Here is a 6,039-nt window from a genome sequence, read left to right as displayed (position 1 = left end):
AAAACGCTGCTAAGTGAGTATGAGTACTCACCTTGTTTATTTATACAAGTTGATGCCACCTGCAGAAGACGCGACCCACAGTAGTACCAGCCCCTCCAATCGAGGTCACTTTATGCGGGAAAATCCTTAGGGATTACACCAAGCAAGAGATCCGGCAGAATCAAGCCCCTTACGCGCTAATTCTGCTTACCCTATTTGGCTGCAGATACACCCCACAATACAGGTGGTAGCGTGCAGCAGGAGGCACGATCATTCAATGCAAGGAATAAAATCCACCCACATAGTATTTCTAAATTTACCCTAAAAAAGGTAAAGATAACATTAAGTTACATGCAAGGACAGGCAACGTAGTCTGCCACCTTATGGCCCCCCCAAATAACTAAGCATTCCCATAGTCTACACCCAGTCGGAGTTGTTGCAACCAGCCTAGAATCTATTCTCATATAATTCCCCGAACCTTATAATAAGCTCTTGGTATACTAAAAGGTGAGATATTTACCACCATTGGGTAGTTTTATTTAATTTTCCATTTTGGTCTCGGAGTCGTACAGTGTGTTTACAAAAGAGAAAGTGATATTTTTTCAAAAAACCGAGTCCATAATCAATTTTCCGGAGCAACTCCAGCTACATTGCACACTAGGTGAAACAAACCATGCTACAGAGCATTTTCTGAACAATGAACAGATAGTATAAAGTTAAATGTACGGACATCTCATATTGTACACCACATACCTAATTGTAATGGATAACAAACTATTCCATAGTCAATACCTGGTCCGTAAATTAGTTAAGAGTTTTATTGAATTAAGCCTCGGATGATCATAAATAGCAATTTTACACCTACTTCCCAAACCTATAGTAAGCTTTATGTCATTGAGCTATCACTAGGGTAAAAAATCCACCAATCATAAAGGTGAGAGTATAACCAGTTTTGGGTTTAAAAGAAATTTCTCTGGTCTAGGAGTCAAAAACCAGTGGGTCTATATAAGATGGGCGATATATTTATAAAAAAAAAAGTCCAGAGTAAACCTTTTCGGAGTTTAGCATCTTCAGCTAATCTGCCCAGGCGTATTTAATAAATTATGGCATACGGTCAAGAACAGGTTTTTTCCATAACAACTACACATCTTTATCTATCTAGTACATCTACTCGGAGAGCAACCTTACTCCGTTATGAACTTCATTTATTTCCGCAGTGAGGAACCTCAGTTTCCCAAACTAAGTGGTGGACCTATCGGAACCGAGTGATGCGAGTGACTCTTTGGGGTCGGGAGCATTTCAAAAACAATATCCGATTGGCGATGGTTGTTGAGGTACTGGGCCTAGGGCCTCAGTATTATTACATAGAATATTCAATAACGCCAGGTTTTTCAGATCGATTATACCTGCTAGCCCAGTTTCTACCTTCTCATAAGATTTTCTTGTACCGTAGTTATGGTCATCAACTAAGAGGATATTTTAACATTACTCCCCGCACTCAGGAGTATGGGGTAATCTTGGCGACTCATATCCTACCTTTGGCCGATCGTCCAAACACCTGCTTCTACTGTAACAGTTGTTTGTGTGATCATGTAATGGGCGCTATAATAGAGATGTAGATGAAGGGTTCCTGAAATAATCATTAGCTAAGCTTTTTTGTCCAGTGAAATATTTTGTGTGTGTGTGTGTGTGTGTGTGTGTGTGTGTGTGTGTGTGTGTGTGTGTGTGTGTGTGTGTGTGTGTGTGTGTGTGTGTGTGTGTGTGTGTGTGTGTGTGTGTGTGTGTGTGTGTGCACCCACCCATTCCCAGGCACCATATCCTATGAGGTAGTAGACCCCATAGAATAGGGGCCTACCACCTCATGAAGTGTTTGTATTAATTTGTAAAATGCTATAGTGTGGTTAGATTTTGTTCTGATTTAAGTAGACTTATCAAATTTTGTAATTCAAACTTAAGGTAGGTCCAGTTGTGTTTTTCTAGGGAGTTGCAGATGCATGCAACAAGGTCTTTTTTCGTAAACCCATTATTAATGAACTTGGTAATCAAAGTATTGATTTCTTCATATACTCTAAAACAGTCGGAAGAGGCATACATTATAAGAAAAAGCATTCCTAAACAGGTGTGTAGAGAATTCTTGAAAGGTCTATTGCTTTTTTTCTTTGTAAATTCAGATGACACGAGCTTAAGCTTTTCTCTTTTCCAAAAAAAAGCGAGTATAAAAATTTCCCAAAAATGGGGGAGTTAAAGTAAACTCAATATTCAGGAAGTGTGTTCTAGAAATGATCCATTTATCCTACCATAGAACTCTCTCAGAGAATGTAGGTTCAATACTAAGGCAAGGTGGATATATATCATTAAGAGTAATCTCAAACATGGGATTGTTGAGGCTACGCAGGTCATCCATAAATCTGAATGAATGTGCAAAGTGTGTAAGTAACGAATTACTTGCTGGGTTATTTAATATTTTTAGGAGCCATTGGTATTCGAAGTAACAGAGATATAGATTACACATAATCGGAGAGCAAGCAAAACCCATTGGGATCCCTACAGTTTGTTTGTAGTAGGTATCACCTAATTGGATACAACTGTTATTAAGTAGCCAAAAGATATACTTATATAAATCATCCTCTTTAAAGATGAACGGTGCGGATTTATTTGATTTTTTTACCCATCCTTTATTCCCTTTTTGTGAGATGCATGTATACCCAAGCTCCTTTCTGTGGGCAAAGGAAATCTTTATAAGACAAGATAAGGTATAAACAAGCCCATACGGTCCATCTAAAGGGAGGATATTTTCATAACATTGAGTTATGTCTACCGTGAAGATAGAGTAAATGTTTTTTGGGAGGTTGATATACACCTCGGGTGCGTTTTTTATGACCCAAAAAGGGCAATAATTTATATTTCCGAATCTCTTTATATCTCTGTGTTTGATGGCACAGATATCTTCGATTTCTAGTAGAACAAAATTTAAGCAGTGGGTGATATCATTCGTAACACAAGAGAACAGGCTTTTGGAAGCGTCAGAAATCCATCTAAATTTATGTTTATGATTCTTATATGTTGGGAAGAGTACAGGAATTTTCAGAGAGTCGGGACTATAACCGAGTCCTGATAATTCATTGTTCAATGTTGTAGCTACACAAAGTGGAGACTTCTCAAGTTTAAGAAAGTCTTTACTATTAAGTCTTGAATTGGCAGCCTCGAAAGCTAATTTCTTACATATAAAGGACGCCGTATTTGAGGCTTTATCTAGGCCAATAATGAGCCATTTCTTTTTAGTGTCAAAAATAGAGGTCTTCAATTTAGGCGTAAGCCAAGTAGTATCAGTGCTTAGCCATACTTGTGGCATAAGACTGATCTTTTTCCAAAAAATTCCTTTGAGTGTTGAAGTAAGTTGGAAGTGAATTTCCTCCTCCAGTTGGAGTTTTAAGGCCAAGTCGGCCAGGCATTCAAGTAGTGCCAATAAGGCACTTTGAGGATTTAGTGGAAAAGGAGGAATATGATTCAAGCTTTTACTCAAGAGGCTCCTTACTTGTGGATCTGAAATGATTTCTTAGTTATATGTACAAACATGTAAACCAAAGTCAGTGAAGTTTTTACAGAATTTTTGAAATAGATGACAAGAGCAGATAGGTATCTCATTATTATGGAGAAATTCATTTGAATAAAAAAGATTCTTAATAGGCGGCGAGTATTTCCATCCAATCACCACATCCTTTAGTAATAAATTCGATCCAAAAATATGTCCAAAACATTCTGAGAAAATAGCTTGGGGAGTAAACAAATCCAAAATCTTTCCTTTGGAGGTAAGTAATGTCTTCCACAAGCAATCCTTCGATCCTGCATATTACATATCCAAAAGGTTTCTGATTGGTAGGTTTCTTCCTCGACCTCTCTCATAACTTCTACCTCTCCCTCTTCCAAACACAGATTCACTCGAGGAGGGAGTTAAGAAAGAGGTGTAAGACGCCGCCGGAGAGACAAGAGTATTAGGACATTTGGAAACTTGAGATTCATCCTCTTCAATATTCGGTTTGATTTGCCCAACCATACTTTTGATACCTTTGAAAGCCGCCATAAGTGGTTAACAGAGTACCACACCCATCCGATCCAAGCTCTTCAAGTGTGTCACACATAATTGATCTGTACTGAATAAAGGCAATTTGAGCTAAGACCAGATCCTTAGCTTGTCCACCAAGCCAAGAGCAAAAGAGGGAAAGGTGAAATTCTTTTGCTTTATCAGGAAAGATACTAGGCAGATTGTTGAGGGCGTACCAAATAGCATGGTCAAACCAAATTATGCTTGACTCGCAAGCAGCTTTGGGGTCTAAGAATCTGCCAGCACACTTAAGGTAAGGCCTAAACACATTCCACACTGTCTCAGTGTAGTAATCAGCATTAATTTTACTAAAGGTCATCACCCCTTTAGTTCTTGCATATAAACCTGTATTCGAACTACATTTTTTATCATCAAGGAAACTCATATTGAAAGGAGATTTAATCAGATCCCCTTTGTCCAAGAGCTAGATCCCTTTCAGAACTTTAAGTTTGCATAGTAGCAGGGGCCAAGTTGGCAAGGAAGACCCAGGTTTCCATGGATATGGGTGCTAGAAATCCTTTATTTGGGAACATCCATAGCCTGTGGTCTACCCCCAAGGATTCTACCTCAATTTTCCGTGAAGTTAAAAAAGGAAAGGCCCTAGAAACTTTCGGTACCATGTCCAAAAGCAAAGCTTCACTGAGTGAATAAAGGTCTTTCTGAAATTCTTTCACCGCTTCTAATGCAGATGCATCTCTACAAAAGAGGCTATTTGGTGGAGGGACTATAGGCGTAGAGGGAGCTGTAACAAAGATAGGACTAAGCCCGCAAAATTTTCTAAGAAGATTGAAAGTTCAAAGCCTTTGGAAGAGAAAGATGCTAAGTCTTGAATATGTGCTTTGGAAAGTCCATCCAGATTAGAAGCAAATTCCATCAAAAGGTTGACACCATCATATTTATTTTTTACAAGGAGAGCTAGTACTTTAACCCATAGGTCAAATGAAATAAGCTGGACAAGAGACAGACTAGACTCCTTCGAAGCATCGTAAATTAGGGCAGAGGCTTCTCTATCTTGTATACATTTTAGTACAAGAAGAGAGGCAAGGGAAAGGGGTTCCACAGAAAGAGTGAGCCCTTGGGAAAGGGAAAAAATCTGCAAAATTATCAGTAGTTAGAATTCCATAGTATTGGAAGAGAAGTGTAGACCTGAAGATCTAATACAAAGAGTTACATCTTTTTGAATTTTACAGCCCTATGTAGATAAGGCCTAATCCTAAGTGAGATATGAGGGAAGGTCTTTTCAATTTCTTTAGCGAGTCGTAACTTCTCCGAAATCAAAGCTCATTTTTCTGGGTCAGAGCAGACTTTAATTCTTGCAGTGAGCTTTCCCACAACCTGGTTAACAGAAATAATAGATTATGTAAATGATAGTATTTAAGGTAAAGTGAGAAACATGAATATAAAGTGGAATGGTAGCCAGGTTAAAAAAACCACTGAGACTATGCGATAGCACCCCAGCCTATTAGAGTATAAAAATTATACTATAATAGGCGAAAGTTTCTACAGTCATTTTCTGAGAGAAATCAACAGCCAAGCCAATCTCTCTTTTGCATTTTTTGTGTGTGTAGCAGTTCTAAATCTATATATATATATATGCAAATGAATACTAACTGTTCACAGACCAACAATTCTAGAAAAGTACAATGGATTTGTACAATAATCTATTTGCAGTTGAAAATAAATTTTGTACAAGGTAATGAAGATAACAGAATATAGCTCAGGAATCCGCAAACCCAAAGTCTGGGAAATTTTGCTTCACAATAAGAGATCCACCATTTGTTAAGAATAGAACGCTTTAATCAAGGAAGGTAGCCCTCACCTGCACCCATAGCCACAAGAAAACAATTCGTTAGCACGTGACTGTACGCAGGTGATGCTAGGCATCCCAGTTGTTATCCATGTCACCATAAAATAAACATAGTTCTTAACTTGTAATTTGTGTTTTTTTAGATTAAAAA

This window comes from Adiantum capillus-veneris, chromosome 8 (genome assembly GCF_014529385.1).
Source record: "Adiantum capillus-veneris isolate H3 chromosome 8, ASM1452938v2, whole genome shotgun sequence".
Taxonomy (NCBI): domain Eukaryota; kingdom Viridiplantae; phylum Streptophyta; class Polypodiopsida; order Polypodiales; family Pteridaceae; genus Adiantum; species Adiantum capillus-veneris.
The sequence above is the reverse complement of the archived record's forward strand: the minus strand, read 5'-3'. Positions refer to the sequence as shown.